Raw genomic sequence first — 17647 nt, 5'->3', positions numbered from 1 at the left:
ATGCTGTACTTTCCTTCACCACCACCCGGTGTCAGGAGAGTGACTTTGCTTTTCAGGCGACTGAACTTTGGTTTGGTAACACGTCTATTATGTCTGTGTTTCCTGTGTGTGTGTTGGGGGGAGGGTTGTTGCTATAAAGTCAGAGAGGAAAAGACTGATCCAGAGGTGCCAGAGAAGATGAACTAACCCACCGAGAGATCTTTTTTTTTTAATACATTTATTTATTTATTTATGGCTGCATTGGGTCTTCGTTGCTGTGAGCGGGCTTTCTCTAGTTGCAGCCAGTGGGGGCTACTCTTCATTGCAGTGTGTGGTCTTCTCATTGCAGTGGCTTCTCTTGTTGCAGAGCACGGGCTCTAGGCGTGCGGGCTTCAGTAGTTGTGGCTCGCAGGCTCTAGAGCGCAGGCTCAGTCGTTGTGGTGCACGGGCTTAGTTGCTCCGCGGCCTGTGGGATCTTCCCGGACCAGGGCTCGAACCCGTGTCCCCTGCATTGGCAGGAGGATTCTTAACCACTGCGCCACCAGGGAAGTCCCCCACAGAGAGACTCTAAGCAGAGAAACAAGATGATTGGCTTTACAACATGGAGAAGCCACCGCAGCTGGACTGAGAGGGTGACGTGCTCGAGGGCAGGACTGGACGGGCAGTGGACGGGCAGGGGAGGCCGTGGGGGGGAGCTGCTGCTGTCCGAGGGGATGCAGGGCAGCTGCAGGGCAGCTACAGGGCGGCCAGAGGGTGAGGCCCCAGAGTCTGTGACCACCGAATGTGGGCGTGAGAGAAAGGAAGAGGCTGTGACCACGCCCACATTCACCCTGGAAGGTGCCACTTTTTTCCCAAGCACAGCACACAAAGCAGCAGGCAGGCATGTGAAAAAATGGTATCAGCCTGGTCCCTGACCCAGCTAAGCATGAATGTCCAGGTGGCTGCGAGGCAGCTGCTTCCTGGGAGCTGGGGCTGAGCTGACCAGTTTACGGGGGAAACAGGTATTCATGAGTCATCGGCATGTGGTGTGTGGGAAATCCGTATGTATCCACCTGTACCTGCAGCTACACCTATGAGAAGGCCATGCCCCTGAATACTAGAAAACCAGCATTTCAAGAACAGGCAAAGGAGGAGACGGAAAGAGTTATCTGGTAGGTGGAGGAAAACCCAGAAGTAGTCACAGAGGGGTGAAAACATGGGCTTGGTCATTAGGGGAACGCTGTTAACCTCTGCAAAAGCAGGGTATGGTGGGGTACAGCCTGACTAGCAAGTTCCGGAGGAGCATGGGAGACAGGCAGTGCAGGGAAGAGGCTGCTGCAGGGGTTACAGAGCGAGCTCGGGTCTGAGGAGGGTGGTCTTGCAGGACCTGTGTTTTCTTTGCTTTTTCAGTGATAGAAGAAACATCTGTGGCTACAGAGGAAAAAAGATTGGGGGGTGGTTCCTGATGGGAGGCAGGGAACGGAAAAGGAGGTAGTGATGTAGGAAATCCATCTAGCTCTGACTTTCTGGAAAAACAAAGTTTAAAGCGTTTTCTTGGAAACAGGCTCTCAATACTATCAGCTACTAACTGACTCAAGTGCTCAAATAAAAATTGAGTTTAGGGAATTCCCTGGCGGTCCAGTGGTTAGGGCTCAGCGCTTTCACTGCTGTGCCCCGGGTTCAATCCCTGGTCCGGGAACTAAGATCCTGCAAGCTACGTGGTGCAGCCTAAAAAAAAAATTGAGTTTAATCCTATCATATGGATATTTTCTCATTAATCACGTGCCCCTTTCTTGTTCCCTATGTAACAGGTTAACCTTTTCTGTCAAAAACTCACCAGTGAAAATTGAAGGCTCTCAAGAGATATCCTTGCAGGAATTTTCTTCACATGCAGGGACCTTTACCTCCTTACGTTTGGGGACCCTCAACTCACCCAAAGGAATCCTTGTCACTTAACTCAGTCCCACTGGGTTATAATGTGGCTTTTTCTGAAAGAACTAAAGGAAAAGTGCCCCTTTTATCAGTTGCTGGCCTTCCAGTTCAGAGACCCAATTCTCTAACAACCTTACTTGGTCTTCAAGAAGCACCAGATGTAAACGCTGGGCACTCCTGGACAGAGTTGACCTGTGCTGCCTGATTCCTGTAAAGGCCCACACCCTCTTAACCATTCCTAACTCAGAGTAGATAATGGACGTCCTCCTCCCTCCGGCCCTCTGTCTGCAAATCCTATTGATTCAGACTCCATGATCAACCCACCATCCATCCCCTCCCTTAATGCCACTGCTGGAACCCTGCTGCGCTGACCCCTCTCCTGGCCTCCGTGACCTGTGAGGAAACCCCTCCCCTCTGATCCACTGTGCACACCGGCAAGCCGACTACCTTCAAACACTGTGTTCATCATGCCAGTCTTTTGTTCAAAGACTTCAACCAGGGCCTGCATCCACCTAAATTAAAGCCTAGACCCTGACACCTCGTACTCAGGGCCTTTTGTGACAGCTTTCCAAACCCACTTTCATGAACTTTCCCTCTGCTGGGCCCTTCATGGCCCTTTGCAGCACAGCAGATGCTCTGCGACCGTCTCAGTCTTACTCAGCAGCTCGTCCCTGAGCACCCGTGGTTGCGGCTGGGGCTCAGGAGTGGCCCGAGAGGGACACACAGCACCCCGTCCCTCCTCAGAGGGCCCCCAGCACACCCTGACTCCCGGGCTGGAGGGGCCACCTCCACAGCTTCCATCACAGCTTCCGTCATTACAATTAGGGGCAGGAGTGGTCCAGGCTGGACACGCGGTGGTGGGGGCATGTGCACACCTGTGTGTGTTCATGCGTGTGTGACTCTGGGCTGCTCAGGGGTGCGTGGCAGTCTTTCATTCTTTTTTCTTGGCAGTGCCACGTGGCTTGTGGGATCTCAGTTCCCCGACCAGGGATTGAACCCGGGTCACAGCAGTGAAAGCGCCGAATCCTAACCACTGGACCACTAGGGAACTCCTCTTTCGTTCTTTTATTTATCCAACAGTAAGCATCTGAGAGTCTATCACAAGCCAGGTACCCAACCAGGTGCTGGAGATTTTAAAAAATACACCAAAAAACCATGGGACTTACTGTCCTCAAATGAAAGCTCTCAAATTACAAAGAGAACACCATTTTCTCATATCTCTTTACGGGGTATGTGTTGGTGTGGCCTTTTTTGGAGGGGAGGTTTGAAGTGCTGATTAACGCAGAAAAAGCACATATCCTTTGATCTTGATCAGAACTCTGTTCTGAGAATTTACCCTACAGGAACACTGACCCCTGTAGATGCTGTATTTACAGGACACACACGACCACCCCGTAACTGTGAAAAACCAAAACCGCCCAAATGCCCATGAATAAGGAGACAATATGCCTGTCATACCCCAGGCCCTGTGGTGTTAACAGTGCGTATGTTATGACCAGCATTCGTGAGCTACAAGCTTTGTTTCTTTAAAGCTGTATATTTTTGCGAACGTATGTGTATGAGGAGAAGCAAAACTTAAAAAAAGTTACCCTGTGCCTTAGTCACCAGGACCGGTCCCAGCTGTGGACACGGCCTTGCCGAGAGCCTTTGCCTTCTGTCAGCGAGCGGCCCCTTGCATGCGGCCCTGCATCTCCCTCAGCACCGCGCGTCTGTCTCCCAGCACGCTGTCCCTGCCTGATTATGGTCATTAGACACTCGTTACCGTCAATTACAACAAGCTCATTTCTGGTCCCAGGGGTGCTCCTCAGCTCCCCCAGGGCCCTCGACTGGCAGGCGGGAGGCTTTGGAGACCAGGAGCTCAGCTCAGGGACACTGTCAGTTGGAGACACTCAGAAGAGGTGGTGGGATCTAAAACAGAGGCACTCCCCCCCAAACCACCAAATTTCCTTATGTTCCCAATTTACTGTGGGTAAAAAACTCCAGTAAACCAAACAAGGAAGTAAAATAAAATTATGAATATCAACACATTAGGTTTTTTCTAAGAAACAATATGGAACTGCTATGGACTGAATTGTGTCCCCCCAAATTCACACGTGGAACCCCCAATGTCTATGTGGAATAGGGCCTGTGAGGATGTAATTAAAGTCCAATGAGGGGCTTCCCTGGTGGCTCAGTGGTTAAGAATCCGCCTGCCAATGCAGGGGACACGGGTTCGATCCTAGGCCTGGGAAGATCCCACATGCCATGGAGTAACTAAGCCCGTGCGCCGCAACTGCTGAGCCTGTGCTCTAGAGCCCGCAAGCTGCAACTACTGAAGCCTGCGTGCCTACAGCCCATGCTCCACAACGAGAGAAGCCACTGCAATGAGAAGCCCACGCACCGCAAGGAAGAGTAGCCCCCGCTCGCTGCAACGAGAGAGAGCCTGCGCACAGCAACAAAGACCCAACACAGCCAAAAAAAAAAAAAAAAGTCCAGTGAGGTCATAGGGGTGGGGCCCTAATGCATAAGACTGTGGCCTTCTAAGCAGAGCAAGAGAGACCTCTTCCTTATTCCATTCCCCTTGTGAGGACACAGCGAGAAGGCATCTGTCTGGAAGCGAGGAAAAGAGCCCTTATGGGAACTGAACCAGCCCCAGAAAATAGTAAACCAACGAGCAGCTGTGTTCCAATAAAACTTTATTTACCAACACTGTGGTCTGCAACCCTGCTCCACAGTATGCGTGTCACAGAGCCTAACATGGGTCTGAGGAAGAACCTACATGCATGCAGGTCCGGGTAGGCCAGCACACCTCCGAATCACTGCCTTCAGGTCCCCCCTTTCCTTGGAATCCCCTCCGGATCCTTCCCCTTCTCTTGACAGTTTTCCTTCTGTGGGTGCAGTATGAAGGATGAGATTTTAGCTTGTTTTGTTCAGTCCTAATCTAGATCAGGACTCCTTGAAAGGTGGTGTCTGGTTTGCCCTCTGTCTATGGAAAGGCCAACACAGACAGAGAGGTTGCACATAGAAACCTTTATAGCAATGTGACAGAGTAATTTCATGTCTGTTGAATCTAATGAGACTTTTGGGCTTTTTATTTGGCTGCTCCGTGTCTTAGTTGCGGCATGCGGGCTCTTAGTTGTGGCATGTGAGATCTAGTTCCCTGACCAGGGATCGAACCCGGGCCCCCTGCGTTGGGAGCACAGAGTCTTAACCACTGGACCACCAGGGAAGTCCTGGGCTTATTCTTTTGTATGCCTGCTTCATTTTTCCTTTCCTTTTCCTAGTTCATCTTGCTTGTATTTCGCACTGGTACTGGGCGGTGGTGAGCCAAAACCCTGTGGCCTGAGCAGACCGTGGCTGGGTCACTGCCGGAGGCTGTGGGTACGTCCCGGAGATGCCCGGGCCCCAGGTGCGAGCTCTGGGTGTGGGACAGTCCAGAAGTGACCCTCCTGACACATTTGTAGGATGCCTGCCTCCCTGTGTATCACTACAGTCATCAGTCGTGGGGCAGAGACAGTGCTGCCACCTGGAAAGAGCCTGTGAGGGTGTCCTGAGTTCCAGAGATGAGATGCTGAGGGAAAGCCCTGTGCGCAGGAAAAAGGCTCACTGCAGGCGCTCCCATCGAGCGGACACAGAGATGCTAAGTGAGGAGGAGGGGGCCGGGTTGTAAAGGAAGAGCAATCCATTCTCATGGGAAGATCCATTTAGTGAGGACGCAAGGCCCCTCAAACCCCGAGGACGCCAGCTTGGTGGCATCACAAATGTGGCAGGAACCCAGACTGTGGGCGCTTCGCTCACAGAGAAGGCAGCCCAGGTTCCCCAGCCCAGGAGTGAACACCTTAGCCAAGGCAACAGCATGGGAACAGGAGGGGGTGGTTTCCGAGCACCAGGGGGACCCAAGGGACCATGGAGGTGATAGACTGATGAAGGCAGCCAGTGGCGCCTGTGTGTGGAGGAGGGGGCTGGGTGGGATGAGGAAGCTGCAGGGAGGGGAGGGAGACCAGGGCAGTGGGATGCCCAGCAGGAGGCCTGGAGAACACACACACTGAAGGTGCAGGGCCAGAGCAGGAGTGGGAGGTGGCCCCACTCCCCTAAGAGCCCCCAGTCCCCCACGTCCTTCAGAATCTGACTCCAAGAAGCTCCCTGGCATTCCCTGTTGCCACTTGCTCCCCTCACCCACTCAGCTCCAACCTGGCTGCCCTTGGGCCTGGACACCAAGCCATCCTTGCCTCAGAGACACTTTCCCAACAAGGAAGCAGAGATGTCCTATCAGTTAGGTCCTGGTTCAAAACATACCCCCAGAGACCCACCTGCCCACCCGCCCACCCCACCTCTACCCAGGGCCCTGAGGGCCACATCTGTCTCTGTACGGCTATGTGGAACAACCCTCTTCCCTAGGGACCGTCGCTGTCTTGTTCACTGCCTTGGCTCTGGTTCCTGGAATGTGCCTGGCCTCACAGAATCATGGCCCAGAAATAGGAACTTGTGCTAAGAAACCTCTCCTCAAAGGCCACCAGGACATTTTATGGGCCAGTGCTACCAGGCCCTCAAGGAAGAGAGAGCCCCTTTCTGCAACAAACTGTTTCGGAGAAGAGACACGGGAAAAGCCACCCACTCACCCGACGGAGAACTCAAGGCGGGACTTCATGGGGAAGTCACAGCCCAGCACATTCATGACCAGAGCCGAGACGGCAAAACAAATAACCAGCAACCCAAAGTCAACAGCATCTGTGTGCGTGTACATGCACAAACATATGAATCATAACCAAGAAGATTTATCTCTGAACATAGGTGCTTCCAAAATCTGTCAGTAAAAATCATCAATGCCAGTGAAAATCAGTGTAAATGAATGTAAATGAAAACCTATCAACGTAAAGCATCACAGTAACCACAAGGAGAAAAACTATAGCTCAAAAGATGCAAAAAGAAACAAACTGATTAAAACAATACCCATTAATGATAAAAACCCTTAGCAAACCAGGAACAGAGAGAACCCTCCTTAACCTGACAAGGGGCATCCCCCTAAACCACACACACACTTGGACTTACTGGGGACCCTGTAGAGGTACTGCTTCGAGTGAGACACGGGCAGGCTCTGTCCTGTAGGTGTTGGTCGAGCGGATGGGACCAGACCCCGGGAAGGGACAGACGGGCAAGGTAAAGAGGGGAGATGTCACCCACTTGCAGGCTGAAGGGCATTCCTGTGTGACTGGAGTCACCCGGGGATCACCGATGTCACCGACAACTCCCCCCTCCCCTTCCCCCTTGCCCCTAAATTGGCCTCCAGGTGGGGTTGGTGCTGAGCAATGGCATTCTGACCAGCTGGCCACCCGCATCGTCAAGGGCCCTTTAAATGCTTGTTTCCGGGGGGATAACTTGGAACACAGCCTGTTGGTGTGGAGAACTGCCTGCATTTACCTTTGAGACAACGTCCCCCAGGTCAGTTCTTTAAGCAACATTCTAGATGAAGCCTTGTTTTAAGTCACTGGACTTTCTCGGTCCCACAGGACTTTACAAGGAATATTCCTTTAGCAAACTCTCGTCGGTTTCTGAAATCACAGCTGACATGCACGTTAGATATTCATCAGACTGTGGGAGTATAACACTATGCAAATTCCTATCAATTCTAATTAATCCTTAATTAAAATACATCACAACCTAAGTGCTGAAACCTCAAGCAAATATGCAAATTAATTCTCATTTCAATATACTTTTGCATTTGTTAATTTAAGGCCTGCGACTCTGTCATAAACTACTGTATGACCTGCTGATGCTCAGTAAAAACGGCATGCAGTTTGCCTAGGTTTGTTTTCCTGTGGCAACAGGGCAAAAGGAAAAGACAGCGAAATGCTGTAATAGAAAATGCAGCCAAGTAAAACGTCTAGAAAATTAGTCCACGCTCTCCTGTGAGGCTTTGGGAACATTTAAGAGCAACAGCTAAGAAAAACAGCACTTATGGATGGTTTCTGTCTACATTAAACAATCTTATTTCTCCTCCAAAGAAATGCTTTAATTTCAACTGAACAATATCTAGAAGCTTCCGAAGCTGGGCTACCGTCACCCAAAGGTACGACCTTTATTTTGCCGAGTCCTGCACAGGGCGGTGACCAGACCAGCAACACGCACAACCATGTCCTACCCATTCCCAGGCTGGAAATCAGACTTTTAGGCCGGCCAAGGCCCTAACTTCCCTAAGAGGGATTGTCCCAGGGACTGATGTTAAGCAGGTTCTAGGTGACAGTAAAAAGGAGCATTTTCTGTGAAGAGAGATTAGTCAGTTTCACACCATCGCCAAGTTTACTGCTAGCTACAGTATGCCAAGCCCATAACAGGGTTGGGACACTCTGCAGGCACGCCTGTGCTTTTGCGGGTAACAGATGCTGCGTGAAATTAACACATAGGATAATTTCAGTGGATGGTTAATCCCTAAGAAGAAACCTGAATAGGGTAACAGATGCTGCAAGAAAGTGCTGCTTCACAAGAATCTGTGTACTAAGGCCTTAAGCTATGGGCCCCCAACTGAAATCCTTCAGTCCTTGATTGGTTTTTATAACAGCTTTATTGAGGAATAATTCATGTGACATACAACTCACCCATTTCCAGTGAATAACTCAGTGGTTTTCAGTACATCCATCAGGTTGTGCAACTACCACCTAACTTTTTCACTACCTCACAAAGAGACCCCGTCCATGCTAGCAGTCACTCCCCACTCCCCACCCCAGCCCCTGGCAACTGCTAATCTCTTTCTCCCTCTTCTGGACATTTCACATAAGTGGAAACACACACTATTGTGGACTTTTGTGTCTGGCTTCTTTTACTCAGAATAAAGGTTTTTTGTTTTTTGTTTTAATTGAACTATAGCTGATTTACAATGTTTCAGGTATACAGCAAAGTGATTCAGTTTATCTATATCTGTATCTATATCTTTTTCAGATTCTTTTGCATTATAGGTTATTACAAGATATTGAATATAGTTCCCTGTGCTATACAGTAGGGCCTTATTGTTAGCATAAAGTTTTTTTTTTTCTTTTTAAAAATTTATTTATTTATTTATTTTTGGCTGTGTTGGGTCTTTGTTGCTGCACATGGGCTTTCTCTAGTTGCGGTGAGTGGGCGGCTACTCTTTGTTGCTGTGCACAGGCTTCTCATTGCCGTGGCTTCTCTTCCTGAGGAGCACGGGCTCTAGGCGCGGGCTTCAGTAGTTGTGGCACATGGGCTCAGTAGTTGTGGCTCGCGGGTTTAGTTGCTCTGCGGCATGTGGGATCTTCCCGGACCAGGGCTCGAACCCGTGTCCTCTGCATTGGCAGGTGGATTTTTAACCACTACACCACCAGGGAAGCCCTAGCATAAAGTTTTTAAGGTTCATCCACGTTGTAGCTTGTGTCAGAAAACTTCATTCCTTTTTATGGCTGAACAACAGTCCATTGCACAGATGGACCACATCTTGTTCCTCTAGTCATCATCATGGACATTAGATTTTTTTTCATAATCCTTGATTTGTCTATTTGTCTATACTAATCCACCTGTCTGTCCAATAGAACTTTCCCAATGGTGGAATGTTCTAGATCTGCACTAATATGGGAGCCACTAGCTACATGTGGCTACTGAGCACTTGAGATGTGGCTAGTGTGGCTAAAGAACACCTTATTTAATTATCCTTGATTTTAATTAATTCAAATGCAAATCACCCCTGTGGGATGGGCCACAGTCAATAGCTGCAGAGGAGCTATGTACGCTGATCAGAATCGGAGGCTTGACTCATGAGTCACCCGGAGACTGTGGAGCCGAGAAAGGACACTCCAAGCAACCTGAAAAATAACCCCCCAGCTCTAGGAGATCCGCCCCCTGCACGGCCACAGCGAAATACCGCACAGGGGTCTCAGCCCCAGGGCCAGCCAAACACAAAAGGGATCTGAATTCTGGAAGAAGTCACACATTGGCCCGAAGGGTAGTCGTTGGACAGACCCAACCAGAAAGCTGAAGCTACTGATCAAGATGTTGCAACTGTAACAGACCTGAGTGGCGGAGGAGGAACGGAGACAGAGGTAAAAAAACCACTGGATTACTTATGCCTGAGAGCTCCCAGCCAGGCCCAGGAACGGTGGTGAGGAAATAGGAGGGCAGTCCTTTGTGTGAGAGTTATTACATCCACTTCCTCCACGGCAGCTGCCCGTGCTCCTTGGCCCGAGAGCAAGGCTGGTGGGGCTGGGACTTCTCGCTCCTCAGAGACAAAGTGAACCCAGGACTGACCAAAGTAGGCACAGATGTGTACTTGAGGCCAGCACAGGGGACAGTCACGGCTTGGAGAAGACGGAGCAGGTCCCTTGGTGTGAACTTCCCAAGACGCTTGGCAGCTCTTCAAGGGGCTGCCCATCTGCAATCCAAGATCCAAAGGTCTTTACGCAAGTTGGCCTTCAAGCGAATTTGGAGGCAAAGCCTGACCCACACCAGTGTGTGCGACTGTTCCTGCTCTGAGGCTAAGTCACTGAACGCAAGGCTCTGCCTCAGTTCTTGTCAACACCACATACCTAAAACCTAAACAGTTCTGAGTTCTGTAATGCACCCAGACCCAAGGGTTTCAGGAAAGGGACTGGGTCAGTATTGGGTCCTCCCAGCTAAATTCAAAGTTCTCTAAAAAGGGTTTATTTGGGCTTCCCTGGTGGCGCAGTGGTTGAGAATCTGCCTGCCAATGCAGGGGACGTGGGTTCAAGCCCTGGTCTGGGAAGATCCCACATGCCGCGGAGCAACTGGGCCCGTGAGCCACAACTACTGAGCCTGTGCGTCTGGAGCCTGTGCTCCGCAACAAGAGAGGCCGCGACAGTGAGAGGCCCACGCACCGCGATGAAGAGTGGCCCCCGCTCGCCGCAACTAGAGAAAGCCCTCGCACAGAAACGAAGACCCAACACAGCCATAAATTAATTAATTAATTAATTAATTAAAAAAAAAAAAAAGGGTTTATTTGTTCTCCTCAGGACAGCCCCTCCAGATACCAAGAAGGATGGCTGTTTCAAGGGAAGGATTTGGGAGGGGGGTCTACTCCTAGGGTATCCTTGGCCTTCAGAGACTGCGGCAGGCAGGACCACCCAGACACCACACAGAGGAGAGCACAGGTGGAGGGCCTGCGTATCGACCCTGGAAGATGCACCCGTGTCCTTCCCACAGGCCGGAGGAGGCATCGGAAGGCAATTCCTGGAACTTGTGGGGTAGTGCTTCCAGGAACATCCAACAACACGGTTTACATGGAGGATGGCTTTCTTTTCAGGATGATACGAATGATAAGCCTTGGGTTCTAAGTCAGGCCCCAGACACTCAGTCTTCCTGAACCCCGTAAGCTGTACAGGATAAAAAGGATTTCACTTAATAGGTATCAGTCACCAGAAACAGTTCTTCATTCAACAAAAATATAAGGTGTGTACACTGTGTGTCAGGTACCAGGGCAGTCCTAGGACACGGCTCGCCCTGGACCCTGCGCTCACCGGAGGAGACAGATTGCAGAGGCCAGGAGCCATCATGGGTGCAGTGAGAGCAGCAGACGCACAGACAGTGCCCGGGGCCTGTGGGTGCGGAGTTCCCTCCCTGAGCCAGAAAAGGGTGTGGAGGGGCAGCATGCAGCCTGGCTGTGGGTTACTGGGGTGCAGCCCTCTCTCCGGAGCTTCACTCTGCTCATCTGTAAAACAGGAGTGAAGTAAATGTCTGTCCCGGGCCACTGGAAGTTTGGGGTAATGATGCCAGGACTCGCGGAGCTCTCTGGCTGTGGCCCATGCTCCATCAATACCTACTGGGCTTTAAACACTCTGTGCAGGTCTAGTGTTTACCCTAAAGGTCTGTCGCAGACATTAGCTAGAGGGAAATGTGAGAAACATGGGTTAAATCAAGAAGCCAATGTGCCATCTCCCAGTGTGGGCACCCCAGGAGGCCCAGCCTGCGGGATCGCTCATCGGGCAGAGGCCCATGGGAACCCGGTGCAGGATCAGGACCCTGAATAGTTTTCTTTGGGCCAAGACTTGGTCATTCCTGGTCATGGGGTTGGGGGAAGCTGAGGCGGCACTGAGATCTCATTTACTTTCCTCGTGGCCCATCCTGGAGACTGTAAGGCCTGCGGCCCATGTGCTGGAAACACAGTGCTTCCACGACTGCACTTCCTACTGATATGAAAAGACACCTGGCCACACTGAACTTGACATTTAGGCAGCTCTCGGCAATCGTGATGGCTAGTGCTTTTCAAGGCTGAGTGGTGCTGCCCCGTCCCCATGCTACCATGCCCCCAAATGTACCAGGCACCCTGATGTTTGAGCCAATCAGTGGAAAGGAAGCATGATTTTCTGAAGAAATGCCCAGATCTGATGCATGGGCTATGCTCTGAGCCCTACAGCCGCCTTGGGATTCAGCCTGGGTGGAGTCAGAAGCCCTGAGTGTGGCCCTTGCCACCTGGGAGGATGGGACAGGGCAGCGGCGTGGGCTAAAACGGACACCTCAGCCTGTCCTGATGGCAGTAGGTCTCAAGCCTTTCATTTCCTCCTGAAACTGCTGAGTTTGAAGCTGACTGACAGCTGTGTTCACATATGGACATACAGAATCAGATGAAGCAAAAGGAGAAGTGGCCAGACAGCGCACACCCACAGCTCTCAAGAAGCAGTTTCCCCATCAGTCCCAGCATCATCTCACTAATGGGGAAAAGGTCATCAAGAACTACAGCTTCCTGAGACAACAGCTGATTAAACTACTTTGAAAAACTGCTTTTTATTACTACTAAATTCCTTACTTTTGCATAGCTAAGTTGTCAATAAGAACCTCAAGGGCCCACACATCCAAGGAGCTCTGATGACAGAGCCAACTGCTGAGGGCAGTGGGGACCGCCTCCCCTGCAAAGGGCTGTTTCTTCCCCCCGGGGGCAGGTGGGAGCTGGCAGGGGGACAGCACACCTCAGAGAAAGGCCCCAACACTGGAAGATTTTTATGACGGTGTGATCAACATCATACAGTTCAACGGTCCTGAGGAACATGTGACTGTAGCCAATGTCTCCAGGGGATGGACACACACTGGCGTGTCCCCCGTGGGCAGTTTCTTCCAGCTCACAGGACTCTCGGGTTCAGTTGTAGGAATGCTGCTTATCTGGTTCACACAGAGGACTGAAGGGAGTGCTGCGAGGGGTTAAGGGCAAACTTGTTTAAACCCCAGGAAAGCCCAACCTTGTTTACTAGAAGTCATAATATCTGCTCCCCATAATTTAAATAAGGAACCGACAAGACGGGCCATTAGACATTCAAACACCTGTGAGAGGCAACCGAGCAGGAGCTTAGTGTGGGACCTACAGGGCAAGGGGCCGTCCGCAGAGGAGGGTGACCTGGCTCTGGGCGCTGGAGCCTAAGGGAAGCGCGGAGGGCAACCCGTGGGAGCTGGTGGGGGACCCGGGTCAGGGGCTGAGGTGGTGAAACGGGATGCATGTCAGGGAGGAGGATGGGATACACGTGACGGGGGGAGGGAATGACTGATTAAATAAGTAAAAGTACTGAGGATGATGGGAGCAGGGTTCTTATTGTCAGAGAAAGGAGTTGCCAATCTAGAGAGAGAGAGAAATAGAATGAACTCTGTGGTGCTGAACCAGAATTAAAGACACTGAAATGAGGGAATTCCCTGGCAGTCCAGTGGTTAGGGCTCAGCCCTTTCGCTGCCGGCGCCCGGGTTCGATCACTGGTCGGGGAACTAATAAGATCCCACAAGCTGCCCAGTGCAGCCAAAAAAAAAAAAAAAGATACTGAAATGACCTCATGGTTTTCAATATATGCAGATACAGTAAAAATAGACATGAATGTGTGTGTGTGTACACGTATATATGCATCCCCCACAAATACTCCTGAGCTCTGTGCCCTGAGAGCGACCAGAGCAGTACCGCCTCAATAGTAACAAGCATACCCAGGACCAAGATCTACTCTAAGTGGAGCCAGGGCTCCTGGAGAAATGGCTGATTCTGGCCCAGCAGGAGAGGGAAGAATACGAGCCTGGAACATGTTATGGCAGCAAGGAAGGGAATGCTCAAAGGCTGATGGAGACATGTCAGAAGGACATGAGCCAGCTTGAAGGGTCTCACACTAGCCAACTCTGGGACAATTTGAGCGTCGAAATGAGTGATAATAGTAACTGTGATAAGACTCCATGAATCTATACTGACACAAAATATGAAAATGAATAAAAGGGAAATTTAATGAGGGATAATCTCAGAGTACCTCCTACAGAATACTTATTACAAAGGGAAAAGGAGCAACTTTAAAAAGGAGAAGTCTGGCAGACACTATCTCACTTGAGTGATCAAAGTTAAAGTCATCAATAGGGGACAGAGCAAATGTGGGCACCACTGAGCAGCCTCTGTGTGAGAAGAGGCGTTGCTTCATTTTGAGGATGTGTAGCAGAAATCTAATCATGAGGAAACACCAGATAAACCCAGATGGAGGGACTTGCCTGTGATCTTCCAGATGGTCAAGGTCATGAAAGTCAAGGAAAGACAGGGGCTTGTCACAGATGAAACAAGACCGAAGAGATGTGATAACTAAATGCAACAAGATTTTGACCTTTTTGTCCTTTTCTATAAAGGACATTATTAGGGCAACTGACAGAGCCTGAATGAGATCTGAGGATTCCATGGTGGGTGGGGCATCAGTGTTCCCTTCCTGACCGTGACAGTTGTCCTGTGGGTAAAAAGGAGACTGTCCCTGTTGGAAACGCACTCAAGTGTGCAGGGGTCACGGGGCATCGTGGCAGCAACTTACTCTCCAATAGTTCGGGGAGAAAATGTATTTGCGTGTTCTTGGAACATTTTTGTGAATCTGTGATTCTTTCAAAATAAAAAGTTAAACACATACAAACAAACCTATGAGCACAAACGCAGACCACTCAGACTACAGTGGCTTTGTAAACCAAATGCGATATAAGCTTTTGGGTTACAGAGTGCATAGAGGGTAAAAGAATTAGAACAGAAATATACCACATGCTGGCTCTTATGAAAAAGGAAAGTGGTGGTAAAGATAACAGATAAAATGTTGACTTCTACCTGGGTCAAGGAGTGACACCATGAAGATCCACAATGAGATATTCCTTTGAACTAATATGATTCCCCAAATCTGATGTCATCAAACAAAGAGTCTTTAAAATACAAACAAGTGTAAAAGAATATCATGTCCACTACAATGGGATACCACTTCGCACCCACTAGGATGGCTATTATAAAAACAAAACAAAACAAAACAAATGCAGAAAATAACAAGTGTTGAAGAAGATGTGGAGAAACTGGAACCCTTGTGCACTGCTGGTTAGAATGTAAAATGGTGTAGCTGCTGTGGAAAACAGTCTGGCAGTTCTTAAATATACAATTACCATGTGATCCAGCAATTCCACTCCTGCGTATATACCCCAAATAACTGAAAGCAAGGTTTCAAACAGATATTTGTGCAGATATTAGCATCATTATTCACAATAGCCAAAAGGCGGAAACAACCAAATGTCCCACAACGAATGGATAAACAAAATGTGGTCCATCCATATGATGGAATATTATTCAGCCATAAAAAAGAAGCAAATTCTGACACATGTTACAACATGGGTGAACCTTGAAAACATTATGCTAAGTGAAATAAGCCAGTCACAAATGGACAAATATTGTATAATTCCACTTATATGAGGTATTTAGAGCAGTCAAATTCATAAAGACAGAAAGTAGGATGGTGGTTACCAGAGGCCAGGGGAGTGGGGAATGGGGAGTTAGTGTTTAATGAGTAAGGAGTTTCAGTTTAGGAAGATGAAAAAGTTCTGGAGATGGATGGTGGTGACGGTTGCACAATGATGTAAATGTACTTAATGCCACTGAACTGTACACTTAAGAATGGTAAAGTGGTAAATTTTATGTTATGTATATTTTATCACAATAAAAAATATTCCAACTGTGGGGGGGAAAATATCACGTCCTTACAGCATTTGGGTGAAACAAATGTAGGTTTAAAATTGAATTTCTCGGGCTTCCCTGGTGGCACAGTGGTTAAGAATCCACCTGCCAATGCAGGGGACACGGGTTCGATCCCTGGTCTGGGAAGATCCCACATGCCGCGGGGCAACTAAGCCCATGAGCCACAACTACTGAGCCTGCACTCTAGAGCCCGTGAGCCACAACTACTGAGCCCGCGTGCCACAACTACTGAAGCCCTCGTGCCTAGAGCCCGTGCTCCACAACAAGAGAAGCCACCGCAATGAGAAGCCCGCACACCACAATGAAGAGTAGCCCCCGCTCGCGGCAACTAGAGAAAGCCCGTGCACAGCAACAAAGACCCAATGCAGCCAAAAAAAAAAAAAGACACCAACTCACTCTAAGAAATCAAGTGACAACCTTTCTCTGATGATTTTGGTTTCAATGATGTCTTCACCATATTTGTGGCTTCTCTTGTAAACCATCTTCAAATTGCTATTAACCTTGACCAAGTGATCAAGGTCAGCGGTCCTATCAGTGATAGGGCTTATTGACAGCACATACCACCAACACGATGCACTGAGAAGGACACAACGTTGCTTCTGTGCGATTCCTGCCACAGATGCACAACCTCAGTCTAAATATGAAGAAACAATGGACGAACCACACTGAGGGACTCTATAAAATAACTGAGCAGGTCTCAGCAAAAGTATGAAAGCCATGGACGATGAGGAACAATGGAGGAAACTTCACAGATTGGTGGTGACTAAGGAGACACGATGACTAAATGCAGTGTGGGATCCTGGACCAGAAAAAGGGCATTTAGGACACAACCTGGGGAAATTCAAATAGGACCTGTTGCTCAGTTACAGAGCATTATACCAACATCAATTTCCTGGTTTAATCACTGCACTATGGTTCTGAAGGTGTTGCCATTAGAAGAAGCTGGGAGAAGGGTATACTCTCTGTACTAGTTTTGCTTCCTTCTTTTTAAATAATTAATTAATTAATTAATTAGTTTTTGGCTGCATTGGGCCTTCGTTGCTGCACGCGGGCTTTCTCTAGTTGCGGCGAGCAGGGGCTACTCTTCATTACCGTGCACGGGCTTCTCATTGCGGTGGCTTCTCTTGTTGTGGAGCACAGGCTCTAGGCTCACGGGCTTCAGTAGTTGTGGCTCGTGAGCTTCAGTAGTTGTGGCTCACAGGCTCTAGAGCACAGGCTCAGTAGTTTTGGCACATGGGCTTAGTTGCTCCGCGGCATGTGGGATCTTTCTGGACCAGGGCTCGAACCCGTGTCCCCTGCATTGGCAGGCGGATTCTCATCCACTGCGCCACCAGGGAAGTCCTCTCTGTACTAGTTTTTCAACTTTTCTGCAAGTTTAAATTAATTCAAAATAAAAAGATTTTCCTTTTTTTTTTTTTTAACAAAAGAATTTGCAGTGACAGAAGCTTCCATGGGGATTACTTTGGATGCTTAAAACAAACAAAACAAAATTATGATTCTACTTTCCTAATTCTGTCATCTCAGATCCTTTTGTAAAACAACTGAATGCCACAATGCCTCTGAGGTCTTGCACCTAGAATACAGCTGCTTGTTACTCACTGGCAACAGTATTTCTTTAGTTACAAACTGCAAAATAAATGAGTGTGATACACTGGAAAGCAGGGCTCTGACAAAGCAGAAATGAACCAACTGAGCCATCGCTGCCCGAGAGGGATGTGGCGAGCAAGATGGCCCACGACGCACATTAGGGCTGAGCCAGGACAAGAGGTGAGAGGTTGTTGTGGTCCTGGTGCCACACAAGAAGTGTCTTCTCAACGGCCTACC

The 17647-nt window shown here is 49.3% G+C and overlaps 1 non-coding gene across 1 annotated transcript; it reads right to left on the bottom strand.

Moving 5' to 3' along the window:
* Positions 1-5025: 5025 nt before the first annotated feature.
* TRNAG-CCC (transfer RNA glycine (anticodon CCC)) lies at positions 5026-5098 on the bottom strand. The gene has a single exon. It is a non-coding gene; the product is annotated as a tRNA-Gly (tRNA).
* Between the last annotated feature and the right edge of the window lie 12549 nt (positions 5099-17647).

Source organism: Eubalaena glacialis, chromosome 4 (genome assembly GCF_028564815.1).
Source record: "Eubalaena glacialis isolate mEubGla1 chromosome 4, mEubGla1.1.hap2.+ XY, whole genome shotgun sequence".
In the NCBI taxonomy this organism is placed as follows: domain Eukaryota; kingdom Metazoa; phylum Chordata; class Mammalia; order Artiodactyla; family Balaenidae; genus Eubalaena; species Eubalaena glacialis.
The sequence above is the reverse complement of the archived record's forward strand: the minus strand, read 5'-3'. Positions and strand labels throughout refer to the sequence as shown.